We start from the raw sequence: 8,080 nt of genomic DNA on the forward strand, positions 1-8,080 counted from the left end.
TTTTTAAGTGTACAGTTCAATGGCCTTAAGTACACTCATGTTGTTGGGCAACCATCACAGCCATCTATCTCCAGAATGCTTTCATCTTGCAGAAGTGAAACTTTGTTCCCATTAAACACAACTCCATATCCCCACTCCCCTAGCCCCTGGCAGTCACAACTCTGTTTTCTGTCTCTATGAATCTGATGACTCTAGGTACCTTGTGTAAGTGGAATTTTACAGTGTTCATCGTTTATGACTGGCTTGTTTCACTGAGCACAATGTCCTCAGAGTTCATCCATGTTTCTGCATGTGTCAGAACTTCCTTCCTCTTTAAAGCTGAACAATATTCCGCTGTACGGACAGACCACATCTTGTTTATCCATCATCTGGGGACACTTGAGTTCTTCTACCTCTTAGTTACCGTGGAAAATGCTGCTAAAAACATCAGGTGCAAACATCTCTTTGAGACGCTACTTTTGATTCTTTTCGGTGTCTACCCAGTAGCTTACATGGTTTTTAAGAAAGAAAGAAGTTCCAGAGTTCCAGCACAGGCCCTCCTAGCTATTGCTGCCCCCATCACTCAGGGAAGATGCTATTTGCCCTAACTGTCTCAGAGGTCACGAGAGGAGATATATGTACAGTCTGACTGGTCTACTCCAAAGCCCATGTTCTACACACTGTAATTTGCTGTCTCCACCACCAACCGGAAAACTACTGGAAGTAATTCAGGTTCCCAGAACTGACACACTGACAGAAATCTACAACAATCAGTGGCTTTCTAATATACAAGAGATAAACAGAAAACATAGTGAATGAGGCAATCCCCTTCACAGAACCTTAAGAATATGCTTGGAAGGGGACTTCCCCAGTGGTCCAGTGGTTAAGACTCTGTGTTTCCAATGCAGGGGGCACAGGTTCAATCCCTGGTTGAGGAACTAGGATCCCACATGCTGTGTGGTACAGCAAAAAAAAAAAAAAAAAACCAGAATATGCTTAGAAATTAACATACTGTGGCAATTTCAAGATCTGTTGAAAGAAAAATATAAAATTCGTATGAGAGAAATAAAGGAAGTTTTAAAAAGTTGGATGTTGGGTTCTATTTCAAGCTACGAAGATACAACACAGTAAAGATTTTTAAAACTGCAATTAGTTATGGATGAAGTTCAAACTCCTGGGTGTAAGACAGGATATATTATACACAATGGGAAGTATAGCCAATACTTCGTAATAACTGTAAATGGAGAGTAAACTTTACATCGCGTTAAAATTAATTAAAAAGTATACAGTTCAAAAACTAATTTAAAAATTTCACAGGAATTTTACCAAGAATCCAGCTGGAAAATTAAGTAGCTAAGAACATTCCATGGGGGAAGGAAAATAAAAGCGGAATCAGGAGAACTCACTTCCCAGATAATTTGAAAATATATAATCAAATGATAATCAATAGGACAGTGACATTGGCTTAAGAACAGAAAAAGTAACCAACCAAATAAAGCATAGATTCCAGATACATGCCCTAAACTACTAGGATCAGCTGGAAAAAGAAAACAAAGGGGAAGGAAGCGATTTTTAATAAAAGTCATTGCAGAAACTGAATGATAATAATAGCTAATATTTAGTAAGTATTAATGTAAAGTAAAAGAAGAGAGTGAAAAAGTTGGCTTAAAGCTCAACATTCAGAAAACTAAGATCATGGCATCTGGTCCCATCACTTCATGGCAAATAGATGGGGAAACAGTGGAAACAGTGTCAGACTTTTTTTTTTTGGCTCCAAAATCACTGCAGATGGTAATTGCAGCCATGAAATTAAAAGACGCTTACTCCTTGGAAGGAAAATTATGACCAACCTAGATAGCATATTCAAAAGCAGAGATATTACTTTGCCAACAAAGGTCCATCTTGTCAAGGCTATGGTTTTTCCTGTGGTCATGTATGGATGTGAGAGTTGGACTGTGAAGAAAGCTGAGCGCCAAAGAATTGATGCTTTTGAAGTGTGGTGTTGGAGAAGACTCTTGAGGGTCCCTTGGACTGCAAGGAGATCCAACCAGTCCATCCTAAAGGAGATCAGTCCTGCGTGTCCATTGGAAGGACTGATGCTGAAGCTGAAACTCCAATACTTTGGCCACCTCATGCAAAGAGTTGACTCATTTGAAAAGACCCTAATGCTGGGAAAGATTGAAGGCAGGAGGAGAAGGGGACGACAGAGGATGAGATGGCTGGATGGCATCACTGACTCGATGGACATGAATTTGAGTGAACTCTGGGAGTTGGTGATGGACAGGGAGGCCTGGCATGGGGTCACAAAGAGTCAGACGTGACTGAGCGACTGAACTGAATTGAACGTACTTATTATCAGGGGTTATTCTAAAAGTGCTATAACTTATTTAATCCTATTAACAACTTCAAGAGGCATGTTCTATTGCTTTCCCATCTTATGGATGAAGAAACTGAGTCACCAAGAGGGTGAATAAACTTTTGCCCAAAGTCACATAGCAGCTCTGGCAGCAGAGGTGGGATTCACCCCCACAGCATCAGTCCACACCCAGGCTCTTGACCCCACACTGCTCCTCCACCCACCCCACAGTGAGGTCAGAACTTCAACCCAGTTGTTCAAACAGTTAATCTTCAAAAGCCCTGCTAAATCTCACAGACATGGAAAACGAACTGATGATTGCCAAAGGGAAAGCGTGGAGGATAAATTAAGAGGATGGGATTAACACATACACACTGCTACATATAAAATAGATAAACGAGGTTATTTTGTAATAACCTATAAAGGAAAAGAATCTAAGAAAGCATATATATATATATATATATATATATGTATGTATGTATGTATGTGTGTGTGTGTGTGTGTAGCAGCATTGTTCATGGTAATCAAGAGGTAGAAGCTACCCAAGTGTCCATCAACAGATGAATAGATAAGCAAACTGTGGTGTGAACACACAATGGATATTACTCAGCCTTAAAAAGGAAGGAAATTTGGACAGAGGCTACACAGTGGATAAACCCTGAGGACGTGATACTCAGTGAAGTAGGCTGGACACAAAAGGACAAGTAATGTGTGATTCCGCTTACATGAGGTCCCTAGAGTAGTCAAGTTCATAGAGGCAGAGAGAATGGCGGGTGCCAGGGTCTGGGGGGAATGGAATGGGGAGTTTCAGGGTTTGGCTTGCAGGATGAAAAGGGTCCAGGAGAAGGGTCGCACACACTGAGAACGTCTCCAGCAGCATCTCCTGGGAACACCTGTGCCTGGGAATGTCCCCATTGGGCAGGGCTTGGCACACAGAGACTGTCATATGCACGAGGCCAGCACGTCCCCAGTCATGCAGGACTTCCCCTCCATGCAGGCTGAACAAATCCCGAGGCCCCTGTGCTGGGCAGACCTGAGCTCCAGTCCCACTTGGTGTCGTTACTTACTAGCTATCAGATGAGAGCAAATTGCTGCACCTTCTTAAGTCTCATTCTCTATAATATAAAACAGAACCAGCGTGACCAAACTCAAACACGTGTGGTGGATGATAAGGTGTGTGTGTTTGACAAATGAGAGCTGCAGGGTCGGTGTGAGTGTCCAGGGGATGGGCAAAGCAGACCGCGTCTGCTCGGAGTCCATGTTCACCGCACACGCGGGCCCCAGCCCTTCACTGGATCCCAGGAACCAAGGGCTGACAGGTCAACTGCCCAGACACTGGGGAGACTGGGCTTAAAGCCTAAGGTCAGCGCCTTGGCCCAGGCCCCCTAGCCAAGCAGAGGCCACGCCAGGCCAGGAGAGTTTGCCTTTCCCTCTGCATGTAGTGGCAGCTTTAATAAACACCTTCTCTCCTTGCAGCAGTGGCTTTTGGAATAGAGCTCAACCCCTTTGGACTAAAAAGACATTGGAATGTTTGTGCGGGCATCACAGCACACAGGTGGGCTTGGACTCCTGGGGTCCTCCAGACCAGCGGGACTCCTGCCAGGCCCCCTGCGTGGGGGACAGTCCTCTCTCCTGGCATGGCACCCCCCCTCCCCCAGTGGACACAATGCTCCTTAGATGGGAGCCTGCGTCTTGTGTCCTATCCCAGCATGTTGTAGCTGCTCCATAAATCCTGAGTGAGGAAATGCATACTGCGTTTCTTAAAAAGAGCCCCGAGATTTTACTCTTTTCTCAGCCTGCATCTGCAGAAAAGCTTCCGATCTTCCCTGACAGCTCAGTTGGTAAAGAATCCGCCTGCAATGCAGGAGACCCCAGTTCGATTCTTGGGTTGGGAAGATCCCCTGGAGAAGGGAAAGGCTACCCACTCCAGTATTCTGTCCTGGAGAATTCCATGGACTCTATAGTCCATGGGGTTGTGAAGAGCTGAACACGACTGAGCGACTTTCGCTCACTTGTCTGTCAAGCATAGGGCCACCTTTGTTTGCAGTTTGTCTTCTCTTGTGTCTCACTGAATCCAGCAAAGGTCAAAATCATCTGCTGTTTACTCATCAGATATATATCTTAAAATATTTGTTTTTATTTTTGGCTGGGCTAGATGTTTTTAGCTGCATGTAGGCTTTCTCTAGTTGTGGCGAGCCGGGGTTACCCTCTAGTTGAGGTGTGTGGGCTTCTCATCATGATGGCCTCTATTGTGGTGGAGCATGGGCTCTCTGCTGGCTCAGATGGTAAAGAATTTGCCGCAATGTGGGAGACCTGGGTTCAATCCCTGGGTTGGGAAGATTCCCTGGAGAAGGGCCAGTGCAGTATTCTTGCCTGGAGCATCCCTACGGACAGAGCCAGCCTGGCAGGCTACAGTCCCTGGGGTCACAGAGAGTCCGACAGGACTGAGCAATTAAGCACAGCATGGGCTCTAGGCACACAGGCTTCAGTAGCTGTGATGCACAGCTAAGTTGCCCCATGGCATGTGGGGTCTTTCCAGACCAGGGACTGAACCTGTGTCCTTGGCACCAGCAGATGGATCCTTAACCACTGGACCACCAGGGAGGCCCACTCATTAGATATTTTTGAGCAGCCTCTATGTGCTCAGTGTTGGAGGTCTCGCCCTTGGAGGGTGACAGAATATGGTTGTATAAGTTGTCTACTGCACAACCCCAGGCTACAGCCTTCACAGCACAGCCCTTCCCTAAGGCATGGCCGAGGGCTCCAAGCCTGAGGACAGAGGAGCAGATCAGACCTCCCCTTCTCTGGGGAAATGCTCAATTCCATCAAATCAGGTGCTTGGGAGACTTACTCAGGTGGAGGAAGGGGGCAAGGCTCAAGGCTCACCAGCATCTTGTCTCCTAGATCACCCCTACTTTGGCATTTGGGTGCCAGGATACTCCCTGGGGGACATTCTTTTTCCTTAGTTCTGCACTGGCCTCCAACTTTCAGCATTGGCCAAATTTTCCCAGATGGATTTCTAACCAGTGAAATGGAGGTTTCTAATGGAAATCCCTGCGGCCCTTTACTTAGAACCGTGCTGGTGGGCGCTTCTCTAATTATTCAATTGCCTAATCCCATTTATCTGTCATGATCCATTATGCACCACTGCTGACAGGATGCCTCGTCCTCAGCAGATACATAACCTGGTCTAATGGACTCTGGGTGAGACCAACCACACTGACTAAGGGATTCAGCTGGTACCTAATTCCCCTAAACTATTATTTGATAAATGAACAAGGCAGACAGACACATTTTCTGCTTTAGGATAAATATTTTATGAATCCGCCCCCCCCCACCCCGCCCGATACATCACATTATTAGTACATTATCTGTCATTCCTCTCCAGGGTTTGCAGGGCCTGGGCCTACATACACTCAGGAGTGCATCTGGGTGATTTTATTGAACAAGCCGATTTTAAAATCTTTTTGTATCTGTGGAGAAAAGAAATCATCTTGTCCCATGAAAGGGACCAGGAACCAGGAAAGGTTCTTTAAATGTTGATTTGCTATTTCAGCAAGAAAGTCATCATTTTGGGGACTGTGGGTTTGACAGATGTGTCCCACGTCTCACTTTAAAAACTCAGTGCATCTTCTTTCCTTGGCATCCCCCCCCGTAGAACCGTGCAAGCCTGGGGTGAGCTCTGCACAAACACAGCAAGGAGCATCCCCCTCATCTTGAAAACAAAGCATCCTGAGAAAGTCAATCTTTCTTTTTGGTCAGGTTCCTTTTTTTAAAAAAAGATGCCGCTTTAATACAAAGCCTGTTTCTCACCCAACATGCTGATGCTCTCACTGTACTCACATGGGCATTTCATCCTGGGGTGGGTCAAGGCACTCAGGCTAGGAATTAGCACATACCTGCCCAGGATGGAAAAAGAAACCCACCTGGAATTGCAGTGGCCTTTCTCTTGTCCAGAGTAAACAGTGTACACCTTTTTTTCATGCTAAGGTCTGTCTAGTCAAAGCTATGGTTTTTCCAAGAGTCATGTATGGATGTGAGAGTTGGACCATAAAGAAAGCTGAGTGCCAAAGAATTGATGCTTTTGCACTGTGGTGTTAGACAAGACTGTTGAGAGTCCCTTGGACAGCAATGAGATTCAGCCAGTCCATTCTAAAGGAGATCAGTCCTGGGTGTTCTTTGGAAGGACTGATGCTGAAGCTGAAACTCCAGTACTTTGGCCACCTAACGTGAAGACCCGACTTACTGGAAAAGACCCTGATGCTGGGAAAGATTGAAGGCAAGAAGATAAGGGGACAACAGAGGATAAGATGGTTGGATGGTATCACTGACTCGATGGATATGAGTTTGAGCAAGCTCCGGGAGTTGGTGATGGACAGGGAGGCCTGGCTTGCTGCAATCCACAGGGTCGCAAAGAGTCGGACACGACTGAGCAACTGAACTGAACTGAACCATAATATATACATTATTAAAATGATAAAAAGCTCTAATCAGACTATTATTTGAGAGCCTTCACATGACGACACAGAAGAGGATGCATACTTAAAAAATGCCAAGGGACAGAAGCAACTGATTTAAGATCTCTCCCAGTAAATGGGAGAGATACAGACGAAGATCTGGAAAAAGTGAGCAAACCAAATCGTAGGAGTTTCCCAGATGACAAGAGCCTTCACATTTGTTTCAGATATTATGTCAACATATCTGCTTACAGAAATGAAATGAGTCGTCCTATTTCTTAGGGGTTAATTACAATGGAATTTGTTAGGAAACACTGCCTGCTCACCTTTGATAAATGCCCCGGGAAAGTTGAGACAAGAGTGATGGGGAAGGGAGGTGTAAGTGTGGTTAATGCATTTACACCTTCTTAGATTCTCCCTTGAGTATATTTTACCTTTGCCATAAAATGAAAACATTTAAATTTCTTTAAAATTACATTTGACTTAATTACACCCAGGCCCTGATACCAGTAAGCACCCCATTTCTGCCTGTTTTTCTGTCATAAAGAGCGACCAGGCTCATCATTTCATAAAGAGTTGTTTTCTATGGGATGCTCGCTATGTGCAGAATGTTAATAGCTGGCTGAATACGAATAGGCTCTGTGGCTCCACTTGAAATACAGAAAAATGGCCCAGACATTAAAAAAGATAAAAGGGAAAAGGGCAGTAATGAATTTAGAGGAAAATGAACATTAATGGTACTAGCATTACTCATGTTCCACATAACAAATTATTGGAAATCTGTCAAGTACACCAAATTATCTACTCGTCGGCGGCTGTGGGGCCCTCTGCAGCCATCCAAAACCAGCAGAAGCAAGACAATTTGAGCTAATTTTACTATTTATAACAATAGAACAGGCCATTAAGATAAATTAATGTCATTATCAAGTTTCTATGAAAATGACAAATACCACTATTTCGAGCAGCTTAGAGGCTGTTGACTATAATGAATTCCCTGCACAGGTACTAAAGAGAAACACTCCAAGTAATTATTTTCTAGTAGCCTGTTTGTTTCCTGACCATTCATTTGCTTTCACCACAATTAGTTCTGTACACAATATGGTGGTAACTAAACAGTCAACACCGCACAGCACTAGGACTAATTGGCCCATTACGATGTGGTTTCTAGCATTTTCCTCCCTAAAGAGAGTCGGGGAGAAAACAGACCAGAGACAACAATGAGAGGACCGTGCCTCTCAGGCACGGACGGTCTTCATTTCAGGGCGCTCCAGACAGGACAGTGAACCAC

The 8,080-nt window shown here is 44.7% G+C and overlaps 1 non-coding gene across 1 annotated transcript; it reads left to right on the plus strand.

Annotated features, from left to right (window-relative positions):
- The first annotated feature begins 844 nt into the window (after positions 1-844).
- TRNAG-UCC (transfer RNA glycine (anticodon UCC)) lies at positions 845-917 on the plus strand. Its single transcript has one exon. It is a non-coding gene; the product is annotated as a tRNA-Gly (tRNA).
- The last annotated feature ends 7,163 nt before the right edge of the window (positions 918-8,080 follow it).

Source organism: Ovis canadensis, chromosome 10 (genome assembly GCF_042477335.2).
Source record: "Ovis canadensis isolate MfBH-ARS-UI-01 breed Bighorn chromosome 10, ARS-UI_OviCan_v2, whole genome shotgun sequence".
Taxonomy (NCBI): Eukaryota; Metazoa; Chordata; class Mammalia; order Artiodactyla; family Bovidae; genus Ovis; species Ovis canadensis.